At 46.7% G+C, this 27,772-nt stretch overlaps 2 long non-coding RNA genes across 2 annotated transcripts in view; both read right to left on the bottom strand.

Annotated features, from left to right (window-relative positions):
* The window catches only part of LOC147999954 (uncharacterized), a 34,698-nt gene extending 19,077 nt beyond the window's left edge, over positions 1–15,621 (bottom strand). The window contains exon 1 of the long non-coding RNA XR_015641032.1: positions 15,075–15,621. This is a non-coding gene — a long non-coding RNA (uncharacterized LOC147999954). The remainder of the gene's footprint in view (positions 1–15,074) is intronic.
* Positions 15,622–27,647: 12,026 nt separating this feature from the next.
* LOC147999955 (uncharacterized) overlaps positions 27,648–27,772 on the bottom strand; it is a 39,016-nt gene continuing 38,891 nt past the window's right edge. Inside the window, exon 3 of the long non-coding RNA XR_015641033.1 lies at positions 27,648–27,751. This is a non-coding gene — a long non-coding RNA (uncharacterized LOC147999955). The remainder of the gene's footprint in view (positions 27,752–27,772) is intronic.

Raw genomic sequence — 27,772 nt, forward strand, 5'->3', positions numbered from 1 at the left:
TTGTCTAAAGTGGCAGCAGCAGACACTCGGGTGTGCTCACATCAGCTGAGAAAAGGAGACACCACAGGTCCGCCTCCCACTGTCCACCCATCCACTCACCTTCCCCTTCCTCTTCTAGTCAAGCCTGAGTTGTTCTCGAGTTCCAGAAGTCATTCTAGTAATTCTTCAGAATTCAGACCAGTGGATCTCAGGCTGTGGGTTACAACCCCCTTCGGCAAACCGCTATCTCCAAAGATATTTGCATTATTATCCCCACCCCACCCCCGTAAAACATTTTTATTGGATATTTTATGTACTTACAGTTCAAATGTTAACCCCTCCCCACCCCCATAATAATGCTATGGACCTGAGGAGCTGTATTAAAGGGTCACAGCATCAGGAAGGTTGGAATCCCTGGTCTGGACTAACAGGAAGACGCTCTCTGTTCAAGCATTCATCACTGACACTGTCGTGAGTCATCCCACACATGACGAAGCAAAGCAAGCCAGCATTTATTGGCTTGTAGTTCTCTATGAACATCGCTTGCACGCGGGGCAGAATGTCGGCACACACACACACACACACACACACACACGCCAGGCAGAAGCTGTGGTTCCCAATCCCAGCCACAGTACACCGAAAGCAGAGATTGGTGTGCGAATGAAACTAAATTTAAAAGTCGCCCGCCCAAAAAGTTACATCTGTGGTTCTTACCTTGTGGTTCAGGACCTTTGTCCTGCGGTTGATCAGAGGGGTCTAAAATGTTTTGCTGGAACCCAGAACAAACGTAATTGTGTTACCCGGGAAAGCTGACTGAATGCTGGCAATGGATGAACCGTTTACTGTCGTCCAAGTCTAGAGGCTGGGCCTTCCACAGCTTCTTGGGGAATTCCAATTCTACAGATTAAAGCCGGTGAGTGGAATGTCGGTACATTCACTTAGAGTGGGCAAGAGCCATTCCCACCACAAGAAGGTGGGTGCCCCATGTGCCTCTTCCCTTAAACACCTTGGCTGCCTTCTCTGAGTTTGGCAACTTTGCCCTTTGTGGGTGACATTCTCCTGGTAGAGAGAGAGAGCCCAGTGAAACTAAGTAAAGCCAAACACCAACGAACACACTCATATAAGATGTTGACCAAGATTGCATAGGCTGGGGCGCTTCTATGTAAATAGTGCTGAGCCTGGATGCTCTTGTGAAAGACCTAAGTTCAGTTCCCACTCCCACCTGGCAGTTCACTGCCACTTGTAACTCCACCCTCTCCTGCCTCCCACGGGACCCCATATACATATGAGTTCTGCAGTTCGTGCAGGCTCATGCAAGTAAAAAAAATAAATATACCCTTAAAGGAAAATATCATCGAACACATTTTTAGTAGAGCAGGGAATGGACGGCTAGGTGTTTGTTTTCCAGGGCCAGTGGTGAACTGGGCAGGTGTGGTGGCATGGGCAACGCCACCAGTGAGATCTGCTCCAGAAAGCACATCATCATGTCTCCGGGTCATCCTGGTGCTATCTGTATTCTGATGTTAATTCTGTTTCCTCAAGGGGGCTGCCCTGGTCAGGAGTGGATCACATACTCAGGTGATCGCATGTGAACCTTTTCCCCATTTTAACTGGTCAAATAAAGGCTAGAGCCCGTGATTGGGCAGTGGAAGAGAAAGGTAGGACTGGAGGCTTGAGGGTCTGGGGAGTAGGGAACGGGAGAGGAAGAAAACAGAGGAAGAGGAGGTGGAAGGAAGATGGAGCAGAAACACGTGGCCCAGAGGAGCCATAAGTTCTAAGGGGTCTCCTAGCTGGGGAGTAGAGTAGTACAGTGGTAGGTCTGCCCAGTCTAGGTGCGCAGCTTATCAATAGTGTAACTGAGTTGTGTGGCTGTGCACGGGCTTATTGGGGCTAGAGATTCACTGCAACAAGTACATGTCACTTCTGCTCCAGTTCGAGGGGTGGTGTGCTGTTATTGTCTTGTGCCATATCCAATAGCCTATGAAGGCGTATTAGTGACTAGATTGTTTATGTAGGTCATGGGATACAGGCAAATGGCATTGGGAGATCCTTTACACCAATCAGGACAGGGACTTCCCAGAAGGGGCACTCTTCTGCGACTTTACCGTCCCTAGCTGGATATCCTACCCTAGGCAGGGTGACAAAATGACAGGGTTTCCTTCTCTCGGCCTCACTTTCTAGGCCTTAATAGATACAATGTTTGTTTTCCATGCTATCTTTAATATCAATGCTTAAATGACAAGTCAAGGAGTTGTCCCCGTGGGCTGATAGCTCCCGTTTAATTTTATGTAAGGAGTCTGATTTACTTCTGTTTAATTCCACAATCATTTTTTTTCTGGGCTCCCAGTGGGTAATGCCTCCCCTTTAATTCTATTTAATTTCTAAGTTATTTCGGTCTAATTAACCCATCTGTGCCTCGGTTACCTGTGAGCCCGGTGCTGCTTCTCTCATGGGCCACCCAGACTTGATGTCAACATAAGGGTCTTAATTTTCCTAAGATTTCTTGCTATAAGGCTATAAAAAAGGAGCAGCTTTTAAACCCAAGCCCGAGAGGAACATAAGGCTGCTCCAAATTGACCCAGCCAGTTACATGGGGACACAGGTGACAGGTGGTGTGGGAGCCAGGAAAGAGGGTGCTCCCTGAGAGTATGAGTACTTCCTGGGAATGAGGTTGTGGCGGAAACTGTGTTCTCTTATACAGTAGAGAACTCTGGCACATTGGATGAGGAACCAGAAACCTTCCTCTGATGTCAACCACAGATGCTCCAGAATGGAGTCTGGCCCTTCGCTTAAAAATTTCATTTCATCTGGACTAACCTTTCCTTCTAAGGGTCAATCCAATTACCCAAGATAAATATCAGTGCCTCCACCAGAGCTCCGTCAGTCTCAGGGGAGGGATCTGACAGGGGAGACTGAACAGAGAAGCAGACTCCCAGGGGCTGCTCACCCTTGGCCTCTCGCTTCCACAGTCCTCCCACATCTAGAGGAGTCCTTCATGTACTATTAAGATCAGACTCCTAATTAGCCCTTAAAGACATTTTCACCTCTCCAGTGATAACAATATGGGCGTTGACAGCATCAGGGGCAGTGTTAACTGCTTTTCTCTTCCTCCAGATTGGTCCACTGCACCTCCCTGAGAAGGATAAATGTATACAAACTTGATGCTCAGCGCTGCTGTGAGCCAAACTCACGATTCCTTTTCCAAACTTATAATCTGCTAGAACTCTAAAATACACACAGACATACACACTTACACACAGAGATACACATACATACATACACATATACACACATACACACACATTCACACAGACATACACACACAGAAACACACATGCACAGAGATACACATACACACACATTCACACACACACACACTCACACATACATACACACACACTTATACACAGAAACACACATACACACACATTCACACACTCACACACACAGAGACACACATACATACACACACATTCACATACATACACATATACTTTCACACACGCATACACACACAGAAACACACATACACATACTCACACACACATACATACACACTCAAACACACATATACACATACATACACACATACTCACATACATAAACACATTCACACACATACACACATTCACACACATACACACACATACATACACACATACTCACATACATATACACATTCACATACATACACTCACACACACATAAATACACATACACACCCCTACATACAGACACTCACACACACAAACACACATTCACACACAAACACACACACACACACACAGAATACAAAACTGGCAATCAAAAATGATCTTATTTATCCCACTTACTTTCAATGTCTCTTTATTTCAGCACTAAAACATTAATGCATTTGAGAAAGAGTATTGCTCCAGGCCCACTGGGAGTATTAATATTCCAAGTACATCTGGCACTGAGTCCTTTAGGTGACAAGCTATGATCATTTAGCAGACAAAGAAAAGCACTGGCTCAGACTAGCAAACCTGAGCCTGAATCCTCTGTCTAGATGCATGGACTTGTCTCTAAGCATGTTGACTCTACTCTGTGGAAAGGAGCTGATAATATCTTCCTCATGAGAGGCAAGAAAGGGGGCACGCTGGACTAAATGGGTAAGTTACATCCTCCTGAGAGCTGGCGAGAGGGTGCACTATGTCCTTGCTGTGGAAGTGAGAGGACCCAAGTTCAAGCACCCACTAAAGACTGTGGTAGAAGGTGTCTAATGTCTTTATGATTGTGCATGCAAACACATACATGCACTTGCACACACACACACACACACACACACACACATCAAAAAGACAAAAAGGACCCTTCCCCAATATCCAGTGTGCATACAGGGCATCTTTCTTCACCTTATAACTTCTCTGATCTCCAAAGAAGGTATTACATGACATAATGGTCCAGACACAGACAACGCAGAGAAGAAGATCTCACTTCTAATAAAGGAAAAGATAAAAGTAGAGACTCAGAAATACCCTTTGCTTTCAGCCAGGCAGATGCTCGACTATCACTGCAAGCAAAGACTGTGATCCCTCACATAAGTTCCTGCATGCTCCTCTTGGGCTTATCTCCTTCTCTTTGACCAATTAAACAGTTCTAATAACTGGTAATATCCTATCTCCATTGGTCCTGTCCTCCTGGTAAGTGATTGGTTGAAACAATGTTGCCAATGTCCACATATGGCCTCAGAGACTCTACATTCTGCCTCTTCTGTCTGCTTGCCTTCAGAGTTGGGTGCATAGGCTCCATCACACCACAGCCCACAACAAAGGCCAGGGAGCACTGAGGAAAAAAAATGGGTCCATAAGGAACTTGGACTTCTGTTTTAAAAATATTTTTATAGACCTAAGCACTAAAAGCACGCTTTTATAATTTTAGCATTCCCAAGTATGAAACACTATCACTCCTTTCTTTCTTTTTTCTTTCTTTAAAAGCAAGGTACTATCTGCAGTCCCCCAGTCCTGGGAAGATGCTAGGATCTGCTCTCCATGGCTTTCATGAGCATAGACTCAGGGAACATGATGGCGCTTTTCTAATCCATGTCATATTTTCCAACTGCGTCTCTCCACTCATTTCTTTTCCGTCATCCACCCAAACATTTGTGAGACCCTTTTCCCAGTCAGACACTCAGCCAACACAAGGGCACAAAGGTGGGTGGGACACAGCCACAGGTGGGTGAGCAGACAGGCTTTCCATTAACAGTTCATGATTACCTAAAAGAATGTCTTCTTACTACACTATGAAGTCACCGGTGAGGAACAAGCCCCACTCTTTAAGAGGATAAGATCCACTCCCTTTCTTGCTAAGAAAGGCAAGAGGAGCATGGGTCTGAATGCTGAGAGCAGAGGGTAAATGTGGGAACATAATCAATTCAGCATAGCAAGGAGATGATGAATCCAGCTGATGTGAGCCTGACCCTGGATGGATCGAGAAACGCTGGGAACTGCAGCAGTGGATGGCTGTCCAAGAGAGGGGAGTTTAAAGACTTCCTGCAGGCAGTGGTCTTCAGCAAAGGCTTAAATGGCTGTGTTAGAATAGCAGTGTTGTCTGATCAGAGAAAACTTCAGGTCACAAGAATAGAACCTCAGGCCTGGGTGGAGACTTAGCATAGCCACTGGGTGTAGTCAATCACCTACCCAAGGCACCATTGCTTAGGAAGACAGACCACAACCGCAGAAGCTAGGATCACCTCAAGCCACACTGGGAAGACAGGTGGAATGATTACGTCTTTAATGATGAGAACTTTTCCTTCTCACAATCACACACACGCATGCACGCATGCACGCATGCACGCACACACCCCACTGGCATGACTATTCTTGGTTGTCAAATTAATCTGGAATTAACTAAAACCCAAGGCAACTGAGTGGCACACCAGTGAAGGATTTTTCTCTTAATTAAATCTTTTGAAGTGGGAAGATCCTCTTTTTTTTAATTATAGAATAGGGTTTATTTATTCAGGGCATGGGGGGGTGGCTGAGGGAGTAGAGACAGAGAAAGGCAGAGGAGGAGGAGAGAAGGAGTAGAGGTCGGCCATGAACATGAGGTGGGGGAGGGGATAGGGAGAAAGAGGGTTAGGAGCAGGAGCAAGAGGAGAAGAGAAGGGAGCAAGAGGCAAGAGAGGGGAAAGATCCACTTTTAATCTGGATCTTTTGGGGTGGGAAGACCCACGTTAAATCTGGGCCACACCTTCTGCTGGCAGCCTGTGTAAGGACACGGAAGAAGAAAGCTTGCTCTCTGCCTACCTGCTCTCACTCTCTGGCAAGTCCATTCCTTCACTGGCTTTAGAGCCTACATCTTCTGGATTCAGGCATACAGTGACAGCTAAGACATCCATGGACGGAAGAAAACTGCTAGATTTTTGGACCTTCCACTGGTAGATGGTCACTGTTGGACTAGCTAGACCATAGCCTGTAAACTAACCTGATAAGTCTTATTTATACATACATATTTTGTTCTATAAGCTCTGTTCCTTTAGAGAGCCCTGACTAATACGGCCACCTTGAGATCTGGCTGCTCACCTTTTTAAGGCATCAGTGAGAAAGCAAGAACTCAGCTAGTTGGTATAGATTTAGGATAATTGGGATTGATGATTCTATTAGTCAAGGTTCTCTAGAATAACAGAATTTATAGAATGAATCCATATGTTTTATAGAAAGAAAGATATATACATACATGCATGCATGCATACATACATACATGTATAGAAGGGTATTTATTAGAGTTTCTTACAAGCTGTGGTCCAACGAGTCCAACAATGGCTGCCTATGAATGGAAAGTCTAAGAATCCAGTAGTCAATCAGTCCACAAGGTTGGATGTCACAGCTGGTCTTCAGTCAATGCTGGAATCCTAAAGAAGTAGGCTCTAATGCCTGTGAGGGAATGATGTGCTAGCAAGGTGAGGGCAAGCAGACAAAGAGCATACGTTTCCTTCTTTTGTGTCCTTTATGTGGGCTGCCCGCAGAAGGCTAGAATCAAGGTATGTCTTGCCACTTCAGAGACCCAGATTAGTAGCTATTCCAACTTCAAGTTAAGTAAAAGTCCCTCCCAGGTGTGCCCCCCCTTTTTTTATTTTTGGTTTTAGCAAATCCCAGATGTCATCAAGTTGACAACCAAGAATAGCCATCACAGATTGTCTGACAAAAACAACTTAAGAGAGAAAGGTTTATTCCGACTCATAGTTCAAGAGTACTATGGCTCATTATGGCAAGGGAGTGCGGGCTTCAGAAGTTTAAAGCACCTGGTCATACTACATTGTTGAGCAGGAAAGAGAGATGGTAAAGAATTCCTTGTCTATGTTCAGCCCCCTCTCTTCATTTACAGAGCAGGATTCAGCCAGGGGATGACACCGCCCACAGTGGACAGTCTTCCTGTCTCCACAAAATCAAGACAGTTCTCTATGGTCATACCTAGAAGCCCACCCCCTAGATGATCCTCTATTCTGTCAGGCTGACAACACTAACCATGACAGAGAAAGACCAGGGCAGGTTCTCAGAGGAGCAATCACTCCTCCCTGATTCCCAACCACAGAGAATAGTGTTGGGAACCACGTGGGGAATTGTGGCATTATTGATTCTCCTCTTCTCTGGACTTTTCATTAGTACCCACATTCTTGCCCTAATGGGTTCCTCTATCTACCTTTCTTTTATATGAAATTTGTCATCAAACAGACCCAACGTTTTCCCTTTGATATTCTGAAACATGGATGGAGCTCTCCGGAGCGTCAGCGTAGTTTTAGGGTTCCTTATTCTTGAACATCCATGAGTCCAGATGCAGACCTTCATTATACGAAAGAGGTTCTCTATAGAAAAGAAACTAGCCTGTGTCCCGCCTGTGTTGATCTGACACAGAAGGACGGCCTCAGAGGAAGCCATGTGCTGTGTGTGTGGACTACGATGAGAAAGATTGAAGCCCATGTGCTGTGTGTGTAGACTACAGTGAGAAAGACTGGTCTGTCCGGGGCTACATCCCCAGCCTCATCTGGGGGCGTTTTGCAGACCCCTTCTCCTACTCTGTTCCAAAGCTTTCTGTTTTAGTTTGTTGTTTGGTTTTTTTAAGCCTCAGGTTTAAATTCGCTCATGCACTCGATCGGAGCACACAGGGACCCACAAGAAAGGATCCAGCAACTCTTAATTAGACCTCATTATGTAAAATGTGTATGTGTATAAGCATGTGTTTATATTCATACATACATTATGGCCAACATCCTGAAATAGACCCACAATCGCACACTTTTCCCTGTAGATATAACATCTGAACTACCCTCCTCTGTAAAGTGGGTTTCTTCATGTTTTAAGATAGGCTACATAGGGAGGGCCCCCCTTTCCTCACAGAGAGACTGAACTCAAATCATAACTGATCTTGATAGAAATACAACCACTCATCGTGGAAACCAAGCCAACCACGGTGTGAATCCCCACCTGGTTAATTGAAAGGTCATGTCAGCCACAGAAACCAAGAGGTGAGGGTGGGACCACTGCAGCCATTCATTCACACCTGAAACCTCGGGCCCACCCTTACCCCTTCCTCTGCACCACACCCTCCCAGGACTCCCAGATAATCCGACCCTTCATAGAGAGAGAGAGAATACGCTAAGCCTCCTGACCTAGGCTTGTTTATCGATCTTTTGTTTGTATTTTTAAATGTGTCTGTTTTGCTTTTGAGGAAAAAAAAAGAAAGAAAACTACTGAGGTTTCCAAAACTTCTTTGTGGAGACAGGTGGAAGATTAAAAACTCACCCAAGGGGCTGGGGATTTAGCTCAGTGGTAGAGCGCTTGCCTAGCGAGCGCAAGGCCCTGGGTTCGGTCCCCAGCTCCGAAAAAAAAAAAAAAAAAAGAAAAAAGAAAAACTCACCCAAAGAGGAAGATTCTTTTTTTTTTTCAACCCCATTTTAAAGTCATCGAAGTCAAACCACCCTCGGGTAGAATGAAATGTTTAACTCATTTCCTGTTCTGGGAGTTGAGGGGGGGAGACTCAATCCTCTAATTCTAATGTCCCCCTTCCATCTGGGTTGCTTTCCTGACACTTGGCTTCAGAAAAGAAGTCAGAGACTCCCCAGTTTGGAATGAGCCCACACAGCTCTTCTGAGCAGATTTCGGTCCATATGGACTCTAATGTATTCAGTGCTGTGCTGAGAAGCGGGCTTATGTTCCAGAGCTCGGGCCTCTGCGTCCGTCCGCGAGAACAAGGCATGAGGTCTCAGCTGCATCCCTCAATAGCTGCGTGGCTGTGTTTGAGCCGTGACTCCTTTGTGCGGGGGGAGCGTGGGGGGGGGCGGGGGGGGTGACTGCCACCCCCGATGGTACAAATACTGAGTCGGCAAAGCGTGGCTTTTATTGGGGATCAGGGGGATTTGTCATATGGGAAACAACCCTACAGCCCCAGTGGCCTGACCTGTCTCATGCCCCAGGTACAGCTCGGGTTGGTACAGGGGTTCTGGTCTGGGCAATCCACCCTCACTGACCCAGGCTGCTGCTGTGTCATCTACAGCACCAGTTCTTACCAAGACAGAGAGAAGGTAGCTCGGGAGATAGCATGCTAGGTAGAAAGATCCTCCACGTGATATTCTGGCTCACATGTCATTGGCCAAGTCAAATGCTGTGGCCACACCTACCCTCTAGAGAGTAGAGGACAGAGTGGAGCTCAGGAGCAGAGTCGTTGACTACGGTATCCAAGGTCCTGGGACAGACCCTGGCTGAGCGTGAGAGGATATAAGGAAGTGGAAGATCCCACCCATGCTCAGGAAAGAGACCTTCTCCTGCTCGAAGAGCTGGCGTTCCACTCTCCTTTGCTGGGTAGAAGCACCAAGTTCATACAGTTGCATTTGTCGGTCCTTTGTGACCTTTCTTGTGCTGTTAGAGTTCTTCCCAGAAGCCTTTGCTGTGCCAGGATCTTGAAATGCCTTTCTCTGACCCTGTCAGACTTAACACGTCCGACTAATCCTGTTTCTATGACTGTGCCATGCTGGTCTGGACACTATAGCTCCATAGTATAATAGGGCCCTGTGGTCTCCTTCATGCTCCCATATAAAATGCAGGGTTACCTTTCCCGGATTCATGAAAAACATCATTGGAGTTTTGACAGGAGTCGTGTTGAGTTTTTCTACAACATTGATTCTGCCGACTCATCTCTCTTATCTACTGTCTTCTTCAGTTAATTTCTTCATTGTTTATCTCTAATTTGTTTGATTGGTTGATGCTGTTGTGAAAGGGTCTGTCTCTCTCTCTCTCTCTCTCTTTCTCTCTCTCTCTCCCCCCCCCACCCCCGGGCCCCCAGATTTATTTCTGAGCAACTTCACTATCAGTATGTAAAAAAAGCTACTAGTGGGCATATCGGTACATACCTTTTATCCCAGCACTTGGGAAGCAGAGGCAGGCAGATCTCTGTGAGTTCAAGGCCAGCCTGGTCTACAAGAGTTCTAGGATAGACAAAGTACACAGAGAAACCCTGTCTCAGAAATTGTTCCCTGAGAGGTTGAGTGAGCATCAAAAAATAACTAATGATCTTCATCCAAAATCAGGAGGAATTATCAAGAGATGATGGCAGGTTTGAGCTAACACTTATTCTCAATGATGGAATCCTGGGTATTACACATGGGCAGAAAGAGAGAGACAGAGAGAGGCAAAAACAGAGACAGAGAGAGACAGACAGAGACACAGAGACAGAAACAGAGAGACAGAGAGGCAGAAACAGAGAGACAGAGAGGCAGAGACGAAAGACAGAAACAGACAGAGAGACAGAGATATGGAGACAGACAGACAGACAGACAGACAGAGAGACAGAGAGACAGAGAGACAGAGACAGACTAAAAGGAACTTGCAGTCATGTATGGAACCGTACTTTTCACGATCTGCCACTGTCCTGCAACTGTGATGTGACCCCCTCACCCATGTTATTCCTGATTTACATTTCACAAGAGTAAATCTTAATTTCAGTGTCACATGGGATATATCAAACTTCCTTCATCTTCCAGCCTGTTCCACACACTGCAGTCCAGGCTCGCTCACTCCTTTGGTCAAAACGAGCCACTCCTTTCAAAGAATTGCAATACAACAACACAATGTCAGGTCTCCTTAGTGGACGAGGGGTGCCTATTTTAAATAGGCACTCAAACCATATTAATAATGAAGGCTTTCTCTGGCTTTATGGCCTACGAACTCCAGTTAATGACAGCTACCAAGCCTTCCTCCCTGGTAGATCAACTGCACAGGAGTGTGCATGGCTGTCTGATTTATTGTTTCCATTGCATAGCATCCATTACGGACAAGCTCTACGGATGCCGAGGCACTACATGTGTGGGACGCCAGGCTGAATAATAGATGGTTGGTGTTAAGAAAGATGATACTTAAGGTCCCACTGGGACAAGGTAGAACACAACCTCTGTAAGAAAGTCTCCTTTTAATGAGCACTGAAGGCCCGACTACATTAAGCTTATGAACACGAGAGGCATAAATCAGACAATCACGAATTATGAACAGAAAGGGATGTATAGGGTTTGAGGGAAACCCAACTATCCAATTGAAAAGGCAAAAGCAATCAAATGCATTAATAGCACAAAATATGACATAGCACCCACCTGCCTTAGGAAATCTCTGTGCTCGTCAGAGAACCCTACAGTATGAGGTGAAGGATACAGAAGACGGCCTGAAGACCCAGGTCCCTAGTTGAGCATGGTTGAGAGGGGATGGGACAAGACACCAGGAAAGCAATCCTGGGGGCTCTGCACTCTGTCTATAAGTCATCAACCAGCAGGTCCATGGTTTAACACAGGGAGAAAGGTTCCCAGAGAATTCAACTTCTCAGAATATGGAAGAACTGGGGCCACATCTTCACTCCCCGAATGCCAGGAAATAACACTGTATAAAATAGACCTCGTAAGAACTGAGAAGCCTATGCCATGTCTACAACCATCCAGGCCCCATGAATTTCCCAATTCCCACAGGATTTTCCCAAGTGTATAAATGAGATCGGCTCTTGTCAAACACACAATCCCAATACGTGGGCTCACCGTGAGGCTGTCTTGGGTGCTGCAGATACCAGCCCGGGTAGAGGGTTACAAACTGCTTTCCAAGGCTGACCTGACGCCCTGCCCTTCCCATGGACTGGTGAAGAAATTCTATTTCTTTTTCTTTTTTTAAGCACGAGGTAATCAAGGCACAACAGCTCTGGTGTGGTGGGTGGGGAGGACCACACGGTGCCGTTCTGAGCTTCCTAAGGAACGGACTGAGTCAGCGAGTGTCTCTGTGCTTGCACATCAGGGCAGTGTGTGTTCATCTGCAGCACGTGGTCTCAGCCTGGTTTCAGACCAGGTGAGCATTCCTCCGAGGCTTTGACCTACTGGCCCCCTGACCTCCTTAATTTAAATGCCTGCTCTCCATCAGCGTACACAGTGGCACCTCTGTTTTCACTTTCTCCATTCATGGCACTGCTCTTTCCTGAGGTCTCACAGCAAGCTAATAATTAAGATGTGGTGATTGGACATGACCCCTTCCAAGACTTGGTCCCTGAGGTAGTTAGGGTTTTACTGCCATGAACAGACACCATGGCCAAGGCAAGTCTTATATGGACAACATTTAATTGGGCTGGCTTATGGGTCCAGAGGTTCAGTCCATTGCCATCAAGGTGGGAACATGGCAGCACCCAGGCAGGCATGGTGCAAGAGGAGCTGAGAGTTCTACATCTTCATCTGAAGGCTGCTAGTGGAAGACTGGCTTCCAGGCAGCTAGGATGAGGGTCTTAAAGCCCACACCCACAGTGGCAAACCTACTCCAACAAGGCCACACCTACTCCAACAAGGCCACACCTACTCCAACATGGCCATACCTTCTAATAGTGCCACTCCCTGGGCAAAGCATATTCAAACCATCACAATCCCCAAAGCCTTGTAGGGGCCCTCACATTGCAGGGGAATTTCCAGTGAGCTTCTGACACACCCTGGAACCAATGCTATGGCGGCAGGGGTGGGGAGGGTCTTTGCTCAGCGCTGCTGAGTGGAGGAATAGCTGAATAGTTTAGAAATTTGAAGATGATCAATGAAAAACTTTTCATCAGAATAACAGGGGGCTGGAGAGATGGCTCACTGGTTAAGAGAGAGCACTTGCTGCTCTTTCAGAGAGGATCCAGGTTCAGTTCCCAGCACTGACACCAGGGGGTGCTCACTACTGACTGTAGCTCCAGTCCTAAGGGAGCTGGCTCCTCTCTGGCCTCTGTGCACACTGCACACACAGGCTGCACATACAAAGGCACACACATAAGATAAAATAAATTACAAGCAGAATGACAGCAAAAGTAAGCCCAGGCCTTTCTGCATTCAGTTACCATGGAGTAGAAGGGTGACCTTTTAGCCCTAGAATTTGCCTTCTGTGTTTCTTGACTTTCACAAAATCTTACACTCGAATATACTAAAGAAAAAAATTTTGTCCAGGCTATGGTGTCACATACCTTTAACCCCAGCACTTGGGAGCAGCAGCAGGCAGATCTCTGCGAGTTCAAGGCCAGCCTGGTTCACAGAGCCAAGTTCTAGGATAGCCAGAGCTACACAGAGAAACATTGTCTCAAAAACCAAAAAAAAGAAACACTCACGATTTTTCTACATCTTGCCCATTTTCTTCAATGTTGGATTTTTTTAAAGTAATAATAATAAAGGGAATTTGTTTAAAGAAACATCTTTCAGACAAGCATACTTTTAAAGGTCCCTAATGATTGTAAGCCTGTATGTCCCAGCTCCCCACCCCCACCCACTCTGGGGGTGTCGCCCTCTGAGCAGGCTCCGTGCAGAGTAATGGGTAAAAGTCCTTCCTACAGGGAGTAGAAGCCAGTGAGCTAGAGAACCGTGAGAACCCAGCCTTTGACCTCTAAAGCGACAAAGAGAAAGTTCCAGATGTCAAAACCTACTGAGATATTTACTTATTAGAATTCCTCCTGTCTCGGACAAAGAAAAGCCTAATCAAATTGGTGAGGGTGTTGAAAGACAGACGCCTCTTGTTTCATTTTTAAGGTGTTTGTGTTGCATCCTGGGGACTCGTTCGCAGCGTTCACGTGTGGTCCGTGTTCTGCGGCCCACTCTGAGCCCTTCTGTTATAATTTGCTTTCCTATGGCTGTAATAAAACACTGACCAAAAGCAACCCAGGGGAGAGCGTGGTTCGGTGGGTTATATCCACCAAGGAGGGAGGTAGAGGCAAAACCTGGAGCCCAGAACTGAAGCACAGGCCGTGGGTCGCTGCTTTACAGCCGGTTTCCACAGCTTTCTTTCTTTTTGTTTTAACTTTCGTAAAGGAGTTATGCCTGAGAGTGTATTTCTTTGCACCACACGCAGGCCTGGTGTCCACAGAGGCTGGAAGAGAGCAGTGGACGGTCTGTGACTTAAAATACAGATGGTTGCGAGCTGCCACAGTGGCGGGGGGTGGGGGGAGGGGGCTTTTGAACCTATGTTCTCTGGGAGAGTAACCAGTGCCCTTAACTGTTGAACCATCTCCCCAGCCCCTAGGCTGTCTTTCTAAACCGTCTTAGGCCCACTCGCCCAAGAAAGGTACCACCCATAGTGGACTGAGCAATCGCATGCACGCACACACGCATACACACACACGCACACACGCACGCACGCATGCACGCACGCACAGGCCCCCACAAGACATGCCCACAGGCCCATCTGATGAAGGTAACTTCTCAATTGAGCGTCTCTCTTCCCAGGCCTGTGTCGAGTTGACAAAAACTATGGCATATTATTCCTTTGTGTGTTTTGACACATAAATACGTCAATTTAAATAATAACCTTCCCTTTCTTGTTTGTCTCCAATCTCCCTATTAATATCACAATATAAAACACAGTTAAAAGTTCCAGACTTTGACATTTTTTAGCATTTTAAAAATCCAATGTAATTAAAAAAAAAAAAAAAAAAAAAAAAAAAAAAAAAAAAAAGGCCTCCAAAACAGGCGCTTCAATAAAAATCCAAAGCAGGTTACAAACTTCGTTTCTCCAAGAGGGAAGAACCAGGGTACTGTTACAATCAGACCAAGACAAAACCCAAGTCCAATAGTGTAAAAAAAATCTTGATATCCAAGATCTAGCACTTACCAGTGATCTCTGTGCTCCGGGAGTCAGAGTTAGGTCCTAAGGCAGCTCTGGCCTTCATAACACACACAGCTTGGCTCATTAGCCCAGGCTGGCTCCTCTCCATACCTGCTGCGGCCATGATAGACATCCCACAGTTCCAGTACCCCCAAGACCTTGGGGTCTCTACTGCAACTGAGATGCTCCTTCTCCAATATCCTCTCCTGCCTTCCTCGGGGACTTTGACCCTGCCATGCGGCCCCCAAGCCTCAGCTTTTCTCCATAACTTCAGTCCTGTGGTTTCCTTGACAGCCGGGGCTATGCTCCATGACTAGTCTCTCAGCGTACCAACCAGCTGCTCTCCATGACACCTTTAATCCCTTCAAAACCAGCATCGCAACAGGAGACTCTCCCACATCGTTTAAGTTCTGCTGATTAAGACACAGCCTTGGCCCCACGCCCCCATCTCCCAGACCACAGCTTCTGTATGCTGACTCTGAAGAAACTGTTCCCAAAAGATTTTAACTCAACCTTGCTGGCTTCGTATCAAGACTTTATCTTTTCTGTTCCAGCTGAGCGACGTCGACTGTCCAAGTAAAACAGAGGTTTCACTTCCGCAGATTCAAAGATCCAAAATAGCACAAGAACTTCACCTGAATTGCTTGGTGCAGCCTTTGCTTCACCGCGAGACTCCGCAAGCCCGGCCTCCACCCCTGAATCCGTCTCAGCACCGTTCTCCTCCAGGCTCCCCTGGAAAAAGCTCGAAAAGCTTTGAGTGTTCGGTGACTGCTTCACCCCAAAACTCCAAATGCGTCCATGGTTTTCCCAAAACAACATGGTCAGGTCTGTCGCAGGGACTTCTCACCAGCTCCTGTTCTAGCTTGCTTTAAAACCGCCTGGGAAGGAAAGAGTTCCCGTGGCTTATGTCGTACAGTATTTCATTGAGGGAAGTCGGGGCAAGAGTTCAAGCAGGACCGCGGAGGCAGGAACCAAAGCAGAGATCACAGAGAACCACTGCTTGTTTACCAGCTGGCTTCCTCTGATTGGCTCAGCTACCTTTCTTTTTTTAAGGTTTATTTTTATTATTTTAATTATATGTATGGAAGTGGGTACATGCACATGAATCCCACAGAACTCAGAAGTATTAGATACCCCTGGAGCTGCACTTAAAGGCAGTTGTAAGCTGCCTGGTGTGGGTGCTGGGAATCAAACTCAGGTCCTAAGGAAGAGTAGTATGGCTCTTAACCACTGAGCCACCTCTCCAGCCCCCTCAGCTACATTTCTTATACAACCCAGGACCACCTGTCCAGCAGTGTCACCACCCAGAGCGTGGGGCTCTCCTCCTACAGCAATTAGCAACTGTCTAGTTAGGGTTTCTATTGCTGTCAAAAGACACCATGAACACAGCAACTCTTATAAAGGAAAACATTTCATTGGTACTAGCTAATAATAGTTCAGAGGTTTAGTCCGTTGTCGCCATGGTGGGAAGCATGACCGCGTACAGGCAGAAGGAGCTGAGAGTTCTAATTCTTGATCCACAGGCAGCAGAAGGAGACCGTGTGCCTCACAGGGTCCAGCTTGAAAATATCAGACCTCAAAGCCCGCCCCCACAGTGACTCACTTCCTCCAACAAGACCACACCTCCTAATAGTGCCACTCCCTATGGGTTAAGCATTCAAACAGATGAGTCCATGGGGGTCATTCCTATTCAAACCACCACAGGTATTAAGGAAATGTTCCCATAGATACACCAACAAGTCAGGCCCCTGGTTAAGATGTCTTCCTGCAAGACAGAGAGGGAGGGAGAGAGGGAGAGAGAGAGGGAGAGAGAGAGAGAGAGAGAGAGAGAGAGAGAGAGAGAGAGAGAGAGATTTGATTTGGGTCAAGTTGACAGGAACTGTGATTCCTTTGCTCTTCTTTCAAATATTATAGAAATAAAAGGCCTCAGGGTGGTACCCAGTCATTAGCTCACAATGTGTAAGAGGTTCATTGCTTACACATTTTGATTCTGTTTTGTTTTTAAAGAAGACTAGTGGGAAGTAGTCTTTAGAACTAATCCTTGAGGGTTCGCTGTCTCCCAAGAGTCCCTGAGACTCTCTAACAGACTATTATTAACTTCTTCTCCGCGGGGTTCCTGATGATCTGCAATTCACTGTCAGTTACAATAACTTGTTTCCTGTAACTAAGAACCATTCCCAGTTTGTTTAAAACTAGATCAGGGGGGCTGTAGATTTAGCTCAGTGGTAGAGCGCTTACCTAGGAAGCACAAGGCCCTGGGTTCGGTCCCCAGCTCCGAAAAAAAGAACCAAAAAAAAAAAAAAAAACTAGATCAGGGGCTGGAGAGATGCTCGTTAATTAAGAGCCCCTGGTGCTCTTGCAGAGAACTGGAGTTTCATTCCCAGCACTCAGGTCATGTGACCCACAACTGTATTTCCGGCTCTCAGAGGCTCTGACCCCTCTGGCCTCCGAGGGACCTGCACTGGTGTGCAAACACCCATACGTAGACACACCTACCCCTACACATAATGAAAATAGATCCAAAACCCAACCTTTAAAGCTGGAACAGGAGTTCTTGATAATAATCATCGTGGATGTATGTTAGCCCCTCGTGACTCTTCTGTTGGACATAATTTCTAGAGAGAACTCAAGAAAGAAATCACATGAGACTTGCACACAACATGTGCATTTTATGCATGTGCTTTTGTTCAAAGAAAAGGTTATCTTTTCTACCAAGGCAGGCCATGACTGGGAGGATAAAAATGGAATTTTAATACCAGAAAAGTAAAAACGGGTTCTGGGTTGTTCCAGGCCTCTGTGAAAATTGGGAGGAACTTACATATTTCAAACACAAAATAAGTTATGCAGAGAGCAAGAAAACGACTTCTGTCTGAGTGCAAAAGACTAGAAACATTCTAACTGCGTCAGCAAGGGAGTGTACAAACCCTTGTGTCACACGTCAGCTACCCAGTATTTTCAGTGGTTAGAGCACCGAGAAAGAGAGCAACGAAGAGACACCCCACACGTTCAGCTAGGGAAACAATGGCTTAAGCTTCAGAAACTGGGGCACATGCTGACAGACAGCATGCTGACAGACAGTGCCTGTCACTATCTGCAAACAGGAGCCTGGAGGCTGTGGACTACACCGGAAGGAGAGAGCAGTTCCCCCAGACGTGAGGGATGAGAAAAGCAAATTTGTTTGATGGCCACCTTTGCTCTTTCATAGCTTTTGAGTTCCGTGCCACGTGTACATCATGCATATTGCCAGAAACGTATTAAAAATCATGTAAAATATAACCCGTGATCAAGTGGCTTTAAACCTCAATGAAGAATCTGGCATGGGGCCAGTCATGCAATAATCATTAACTCATTGAACAAAAAGTAATAATTTACTCAGAGTTCAACAGCGGAACCCCCCGCCCCCCAAATGAATCATTCAATAATTTTTTCATTTAAATGATATGTTTTCAAAGAGTGGAAGTCATTTTGGCCCGAATGGACAAGTCTGCTATAGAGAACTTCTCAATCTGGTGGGAAGTCCTAGAATCAGCTTAGAAATCACATGCTTCCTACAGTGGACTTAATCGGGGAATTTAGAAAATTACATTTTTTAAAAGATTTATGTATTTTATGTACATGTGTCTTCAGACACAGAAGAGGGCATCAGATCCCATTACAGATGGTTGTGAGCCACCATGTGGTTTCTGGGAATTGAACTCAGGACCTCTAGGAAGAGCAGTCAGTTCTCTTAACCCATGTCTCCAGCCAAAAAGTACATAATTTTAATTATCTTATAATTTGACCAGCGAAGACAGGAATTAGGTGCCACCTACCAGCTCTTTTTTTTTTTTAATATTTCGTTCAGACAAATCTACAGATTCAAAAATGACTATCCTATTTTGTTCATATCAAAGTGGATAAAATAACAATTTGGGGTGAATATAGCCCTTAGGTGTTAGGTTTGGGCCAGCAGGTTTGAGGAGCTCTTCTGGCCTACCCACTGTGCTCTCTGCCGAACTCTATGCTCCCAGCTGCTTTAAGGAAATGGTGGACCTTCACTGAGAGGGGCCAGGAATCTGTGATTTTCTAAGAAACTTTCCAGGAGTCCAGGTTCCTGGACAATAGCAGGAGCCCTAACTCTCCCCAAAGGATGTTTACAGACCACAAGCTGCCAGACTCCAGGACATCAGGGAACTGGTGCTGCTCCATCCCCTAGATAATGGGGAGGGTAATGGGAAACTTAAATGTACCCTCCTTCTCCCTCCTTACCAAGGCTCCCTCCTCCCTTCCTGGCAATGCAAAATCACCCCTATCCCTGCCACCCACCAGGGAGTCAGAGACAGTCTGACTACAAGCAACCCCAGAGATAACTCATCAATCAGACACATACAATCTTCCCCCTTGTAAAGTCAAGAGAACTCTGAGCAAAAAGCCACCCCACAGCTGCATGAGCCCTGCATTGGGAACAGAAACCTGAAGAGAGGGTCTGGGAACCAGAGTTCCCTGTCTCCCGGCATGCCTGCGGGCCAGGGCGGCTCCGGCACCCAAGGAGGAAAAGACGGAAAGGTTTCCCTTTTAGGCCTGCGGTTGGCCATTGCCAGGGTAGCCAGTGAGTCAGTTAAGGAATGAAGATAATTAATAAATAGCTCTCTGGGACTAGCCATCCGTCTGCCAACCCGGGCCCCTCACCCCCACCCCCGAGGCCGCGCCGGGTGGTAGTGGAAAGGAGTCAATATAGGTTAGGAGGGTAAGAACCTAGACAATCAAGTTTCTTTAGTTCTGGGAACCAAATTGCTTTAGTTTTGGTTTTTTGTTTTTTTTTTTTTTTTTTGTTTTTTTTTTTTGTCCAAAATGGAACTTTACAAAATGATCTGATCATGTCTGCTGCTCCTGAGAGCTATAAGAGATCCCTTCTTTTGCCTCATGGGCACGAACTCTCCTCAGAGCCCTGCCATGTGGTTGTCTGTCTGTCTGTCTGTCTACAGCACTGATAATGCATTTCTAGTAGATCCCATCCCCCAAAAAGGAAAATCTGCCACAATGTCCCCTCTAGACCCAAACCAGAGACTGCTCAATAATCAGAAATAAAGAACGCTGCGGGAATCTGGGATTAGAAATCCCTTAAGGTGTACAGGTGCCGACTGCCGTCCGGGACCTGGGAGGAAGAGAAAGGCTGGCACGGGAGCGCACAGTAACCGAGTCTGGCTTGCTTCCGAATTCTCTCCCGCAGGTACAGTGAGACGTGTCCAGGTTGCATAATCACTGACAATGAACTCAGCTATATTTGCGGCTGTTCTTGGTGTTAATTCTGGTTGGTCTCACACTCCCTCAGATAAGTTCACATCCTCATTAAATAGTCTCAGGACTCTCCTCAGAAATTCAATTTTCCTTTCAGCTAAATCGCTGATTTATCCAGTGTCCCACTTAGGGAACAGGGAGAATTCCCAACAAGTCTCCAAGCATGTCCTACCCCCAACCCCATGTGTGCTGCTGTCTGTGTGTGCACCCTGCAGGAGGAAACCACACTGGGTCACTTTAAAATAATTAAGGCACAAGCAGAGATGATGGAGAAGTGCTTCCTTTTTAACTGTGCCCAGCTCTTAAAGATATATTTATTTATTCTATATAAGTACGCTGTCGCTGTCTTCAGACACACCGGAAGAGGGCATCAGATCCCATTACAGATGGTTGTGAGCCACCATGTGGTTGCTGGGAATTGAACTCAGGCCTCTGGAAGAGCAATCAGTGCTCTTAACCCCTGAGCCATCTCTCCAGCCTTGCAAAGGGTTTTGATGCAGCCAAGTCGGCTGCACCAAACTGCTTTTTTTTTTTTTTTTTTTTTTGCCTCCCACATCTCATCTCCCTGATGCCCATGAAGTTTTCAGAGACACAACTGCCAGGACAAGGACTTATCTATACCCATAGCCCCTAGATGAGACAGGACACTTGAGGGGTTGGGGGTGAGTTTCAGTAATCTAAATCCTGAAGAATAAATGAGCTAACCAGTGCTTGAAAGAAAGGGTGCCTTTCTCAGATTGCCAAACTACTGCAGACTCGAGGACTTCATAATGCTATTCACATATGCATACATGCATGACACATACACACCATACACACACACATACACACACATGCACACACAAATACACACACAAATTACACACAAACACACACCATACACACACACAAATTCACACATGCATACATGCATGACACACACATATACACACACATGTATACACACATACACACACAAACACACACACAAATACACACATGCACACACAAATACGCACACACACACAAATACACACACACAAATACACACACATACACAAACACAAATATACAAACACAAATACACACACACAAATACACACACATACACATACACACACAGACACACACAGAGAGAGACACAAATACACACACACAAACACACACACACGAGAAAAAATTTAAAGGCACAAATATAAACAAACACAAGACACAACTATAGTCTCACTAGATGTAATAGTTATAACATTATTCTTTAATTATCAAAGTTAGAAATAATCCCTCCCCAAACAACCCACCTACTGGTATCAGTCTATGACACACACTTCAGATACACCCTGTTAGGCAGTTGCCAGACTTTGTTTGCTGATGCAAAGATAATCATTACCATGTTTGGTCAGGGGTAGCGGACATGAGAGTTGAACCCAGGTTCCACCTCTGAGCTATACCCACAGCCTGGTGTTCTGAGCTCTGGGCTCAACACTTTCCATAGATTAACCTTGACCTCTCACTTACTGACTCCACTTAAAAACGAGAAGAGGCCCAAAGCCTGGGAAACCACCTCTGGACTCCGTGTCAATGTCCAAGGTGGGATTTTCTTATACTGATGGGTACAGTGTGGACTTAGATTTAAAAAAATGAAAGTATGAATATCTTCATACTCAAAGGCTCAAATAAGGGTAGGAGGTGCCTAAAACAACTCCATGCGGCCTGAGTGTAAGTGACCCTTGACTTCAGCACGTCTCCACTGTAGCCATTTGCTCCTCCCTAAATACAAGACCTGGAGTTCTGTCAGCCACACCCCGGACTACCTCAACTCACAAGGCTGCTCCTCCCTCCCCGCCCCTCTGCCCACTGAGGCAGATGATGCCTAGAACCCTGGGGCTGCTAGAATCGGTTCTGTGACCTTTGAACCAGGTGGGATCAGACAGAACACGGTACTGCCTGTTACAGATGAGGCAGACTCCTTACAGGCTTGACCCAAGTTTCCAAAGGTGGTGTCTTGTAGGCAGTTTTAATTTGTCTACTCAGGTGAACGGGAGGAAGCTGAGCTTCATGAAGCCATGCCACACTGTACAAACGCAAGGTGCCTTGGGCTTCCTTGGCCAGCACCATGGACAGCAGAGCATCCGTCTGGCCCTGTTCCCTGGACCTCTTTATCAGAAGAGACTCTTAGTAATAATCCCCAGAGAACATTTTCCAGGACCAGAGCCTAACATGCTCAGATGAGGAAGGGGTAGAAGGGGCAGCTGGAGCCTCACTGGCAAATTGCCTGAGAGGATATGGAAGAGAAAGGAGGTCCAGATCCTCCATGAAGCCTTTCCTGGGCTTCCCTGCTGAGTATACCCCCTCTCTCAGTCTCAAAGCTCTGCGATGGAGGTCTCACTGCACAGGTCAGACGCTATACCCTGACAGTGCGTGCACACTCCCCAACACCAAATGCACGTGCCGAGATGCAATCGCTGTGTGAAGCCTCTAGGAGTCCACGGGTCATGACGTCAAACTATCATAAGTAGAACTCATGCCCTTATGAAAGAGACTCTGGAGTTGGGCTCTCACCCTTCCCCTCAGTGAGGGAACAGTCAGAACGCAATGGCTGCAGGCCGACGGCAGCCCCTGCCTGACACCAGACCACCCGATACCTTGATTGTGGATGTCTCAATAAACAGTGAGAAATCAATTCCTATTGGTTTTCAACTACCTCATTTCCACATTTTCGTGACACTCCACACCAATAACTTAAGACCAATAACTTCTTACTTACTCCATTGTTTGCTTCCAGAACTATCCCTGGCCAGTTACCCCTGGCTAACTCAAAGTGTTGCCAACTCAGGGTCAGGAACAGAAGTGTCCAAAACAGGTAAAGGTGCTGTAGAAATTTAAAGTCTATTCGAAGACCTAAAAGCAGAAGTCAAGGTTGAACAAAGCCTTTAAATTATATGTGTCCAGGCAACCAAATCAAACACAAAAGGAGCTAAACCATAAAAAAAAAATCAATGGCATCATGGGAACCAAGCAGCCATCAAAAAGAGCCAGGCCACACCCCCTTCCATGAAAAACATCATTTCTAACGCATGGACCCACAAGATGAAGTGGGGGTATAAGTTTAAAGTCACGGCATTGTTTACAAAACTTAAAATTTAAAGGGAAACCTGTTTTCAGGCAAGGAGAGGCCTGGGGGAGCAAAACTCAATGTTTCCCAGAATCAAAGAGGTTTCCTACAGGGACTGGCCACTGTCATCCACACTGTGACCTCTTACCTCAGGACAGCACCATGAATGAGTGAGATTCACAAGGAAGACAAATGAAGAAACACGGAAGTCCTAGCCCCACCCAGAACTGCTCTCAGCATCGCCTGCTCCTTGCTGTGAAGAGGGGAGGAGACCTCTCCATAGCCGGTGATCACCTGTGCAAGTATCTGCCTCATTTGCCTGTCTCCGCTCTGCAGGACACTTCCACATGTCAGCCTCAGAATGCCACCCAGACACAGTTATGGGCTCTGGGCAGGGAAGCTAAGCCAAGACAGTCGCTGTGCCTCTCGGAAATCTGGAGCTGTTACCGGAGCATCACTGCCAGGATCCTGTCAGCAGATCCTGCTGCCAGTTTGGTTGAGAGTTCCCTATTACCCAAAGGCAAGTTGAGCAATCAACACATTCAAGGGTTCAAGAAGAGGTCACCCAGCATGCCCTGAGACCTAGAGAGTCTAACGCCTACAATTTTCTGTTCCTGACTGTTTTGTTCTATTTTATGACAGGGTCTTACTATATAAAGCAGGCTGGTCTCGAACTCATAGAGATCCTCCTGCCTCTGCTCTCCGGGTGCTGGGATTAAAGGTGTGCATCACCAAGACAGGCTAAGACTGGGATTGTTAAGAGAGACTTATTTTCTTCATCGTTTTAGGGGGGCTGATAAATAGTACAAAACCACTTTCCCCAAGTGCCTGTGTCTGTTTAAGTGAAAATGTTTCTCGGATATACCTGAAGTACTCGAAATGCATGAGGTCCTTTTTGACCTTAAATCATAGGGATACGAATGGTCATTAATCAGACACCCTAAACGTCGGTTAGAAGGCTTTCCTTTTCCCATTCTAGATGTACTATCCTGACGTAATTAAGTAAACTCTCACCTACATCTGATTGAACTGCATCTTATGTCAACTCAACAAAGGAACATACAACCCATGCCCTGATATTTCATTCCAGCCTGGCTTGAGTTTTACAGATCCGAGGAAGAGGCCAAACCTGACAGACTCTCAGGGTGATCTGGCTAACAGTGTGAGCTACAAAAATGCTGAGTGTCCTTTGGATTAAGTCTGCTTTGGGGTTTCGCTAGCACTTTCCTTCCCGGATGTCCGTGCTTCGATAGGACAGATTCCATTAGATGCTTCCTTTGCACACCTCGCTCGGTCTTGTGATCCCTGCTGAGTGGAAGCCACCCTGACCTCCTTGAAAGTCAGATGAGCTCAGCCTTTCCTGCAGGCCCTAGCTAAAAGGGTGGGTCTCTCGGGTCAGCCAGAATCATCCTTCCCCAAACTCCAAATGGCTCTGCCCCATTAAGCCATTAGTAGGCCAACTCCAGGTTGCTTTCCGAGCACCAGTAATTGCAGTGAGCACATGAAGACAAGGATGGGAATTGGTATTGATTCTTCCCACTCCGCTCTGTGAAGTGTTCCTTATGCTACGAAGACCCAAGTACAGACTGGCTGCTATACCAATACTCACTCACAAATGTGCTCTACACCCAGAAAATTAATATCACACCCTGAATGCCAACTTTGTACACCTCTAAGTGCAGATTAGAAAGGGTGATTTTTACCATTTAAGAGAGGCTTTCCAGGGTGCAGGTGGCACAAGTGGGTGTAGGTGGGCACAGGTGGGTGCAGGTGGGCACAGGTGGATACAGGTGGGTTCAGGTGGGCACAGGTGGATACAGGTGGGCACAGGTGGATACAGTTGGGTGCAGGTGGACACAAGTGGGGCACAGGTGGGCACAGGTGGATACAGGTGGGTGCAGGTGGCACAAGTGGGTGTAGGTGAGCACAGGTGGGTGCAGGTGGGCACAGGTGGATACAGGTGGGTTCAGGTGGGCACAGGTGGCTGCAGGTGGGCCAAAGTGGGCACAGGTGGATACAGGTGGATACAGGTGGGTGCAGGTGGGCACAAGTGGGCACAGGTGGGCACAGGTGACACAAGTGGATACGGTGGTCTCAGGTGGTCTCATGTGGGCACAAGTGGGCAGAGATGGTACAAGTGGGCATATGTGGGCACAGGTTGGCAAAGTGGGCACAGGTTGGCACATGTGGGCACAGGTGTGTGTAAGTGGCACAGGTGGGTAAAGGTGGGTGCAGGTGGGTACAAGTGGACACAGGTGGGTACAGGTGGGCGCAGGTGGGCGCAGGTGGATGCAGGTGGATACAGGTGGATGCAGGTGGGCAAATGTGGGCATAGGAAGATGCAGGTGGGTACAGATGGACACAGGTGGATGCACATGGGCACACGTAGTTTCCACTGGTCCTCTTAGCCAGTTTGAGAAGTGAGAAAACTACACAACCATGAATACTGATTCTTCCTCTGAGGTTGAGGGTTTTCCTCCAAAGATATCTTCAGCTATGCATTTACAGGAAGTGATGCAATAGGGGTGGGCAATGGCTAATAAACCTGAGAATATTAAAAGTTATATATTTTTGAGATCATCAGTCGTAGTGTTCTTTTACAAGAGACTCCGGGTCATACAGAACCAGGAAGAAGCTGTCTTCTCTGTAGTCCTCTTTCAGGGAAAGGGGTGCTTGATTCAGCACACCCATGGCACTATCAGGAGGTGGTGGAACCTTACAGATGAGACCTAAAGGGAGGATAGAGAAAGCACGCTCTCAGAAGGGACAGTGGGGCCCTGCCTCTGCAGCTGACCCCTGGGAGCCATTTAAGCACATGGCTTCCTCAGTTGAGTATTTCTGTATGATATGCCGAACCGCCATAGGGTCCCGAAACAACAACAGGCCATGTGAAGGAGACCCCCAAACCACGAAGAGCATTCTTCTTCGGAGCGGGGAGTGTGAAGGGGTAGGGAAGGGTTGGGATAAAGTCTTGCTATGTAGCTCGGGCTGGCCTGGGGCTCACTATATAGCTCAGAGTGGTCTGAACTCATGACCTTTCTCCTTCGGCCTTGCAAATTCTAGGATTTAAGGCACATACCATCGTGCCTGGCTCACTTAAGTTATTTTTTTAAGTTTGCAATCTTAGGTATTTTGTTACAATAATGGAGACATAACCAACGAAAACATCCTGCAAAGTCAATTTAAAACAAAACGGGGCTGGGGATTTAGCTCAGTGGTAGAGCGCTTACCTAGGAAGCGCAAGGCCCTGGGTTCGGTCCCCAGCTCGGAAAAAAAAGAACCAAAAAAAAAAAAAAAAAAAAACATAGTGTTCCTGACCGCTTTTCAGTGAGTTTTACCTTCGTGCACGCAATTGTGTCTCAGGGTGGGGCGGGGCTATTTCAAACACCCCATGGAGACTGCTTAGGAAATCACTGTTTCCCGTGGGTGTTGTATCAGATGCACGTGATAAAGCAACTATGACCAACAGCAACTTGTGGAAGAGTTTGTTTTGGCTTACAATGAGAGAGAGAGAGAGAGAGAGAGAGAGAGAGAGAGAGAGAGAGAGCGAGCACCCTACAACTACTTCCCTCTGCAAATCTGTGCCACCTCCCTGAGCAGCACCCGCCAACAGGGGACCAAGTGTTCAAACACCCCAGCCCATTTCTCTTTCAAACCACCACAGCCTTCCCCCTCTGACTGCTGTGGAGTTAATTCCCTGGGGCTGTCCTCTGAATCGGTACGAGTGAATAACCAGTTTACGTTCTTTCATTCCTAACTCCTTCAGTCAGCAAAAGTTGGTGTACTTCGTCCCTGTTGTAAATATATCTCTTGTTTGGGGCTTTTGCTGCTATGCGAATTCTCATCAAAATGTTAGCACTTTCTCTTTCCGTGCATATGTGTGGGCCTGCATGAGCGTATTACACCAAGTGCGTGCAAGAGGGCATCCGATCCTCTGGAACTTGAGTTCCAACAACTGTGAGCATCTTCGAGGTTGCTGGGAAGTAACCCAGGTCCTCCATGAGAGTAGCAAGCGCTCCTAGCTGCGCGGACCTCTCTGGAGCCCCGTGATTATGAATCCCCTCGCTGACAGATGTTTGGGCTGTGACTAATCTGGAGCTCCTATCTCAGTGCCTCCCTCCATGCAAACGACAGGAACTCTTGTTCCACTCAGCACTACTCCACGAAGGAATTCACACAATTCAACAACAGTAAACTAGAGGGACAAAGAATTAGCATAAAAGCAGATTTTGATGCCTCCGTGAATAAGCCAGTATGCCGCCTTCTGGCTCTGTATGGCTGCAATAATTGGGTTTTGAGACAGAGGCCGAGCTTCCTGGAAGTCAAACCAAAAAGG

The sequence above is a fragment of the Rattus norvegicus genome, chromosome 17 (genome assembly GCF_021556685.1).
Source record: "Rattus norvegicus strain SHRSP/BbbUtx chromosome 17, alternate assembly SHRSP_T2T, whole genome shotgun sequence".
Lineage (NCBI taxonomy): Eukaryota > Metazoa > Chordata > Mammalia > Rodentia > Muridae > Rattus > Rattus norvegicus.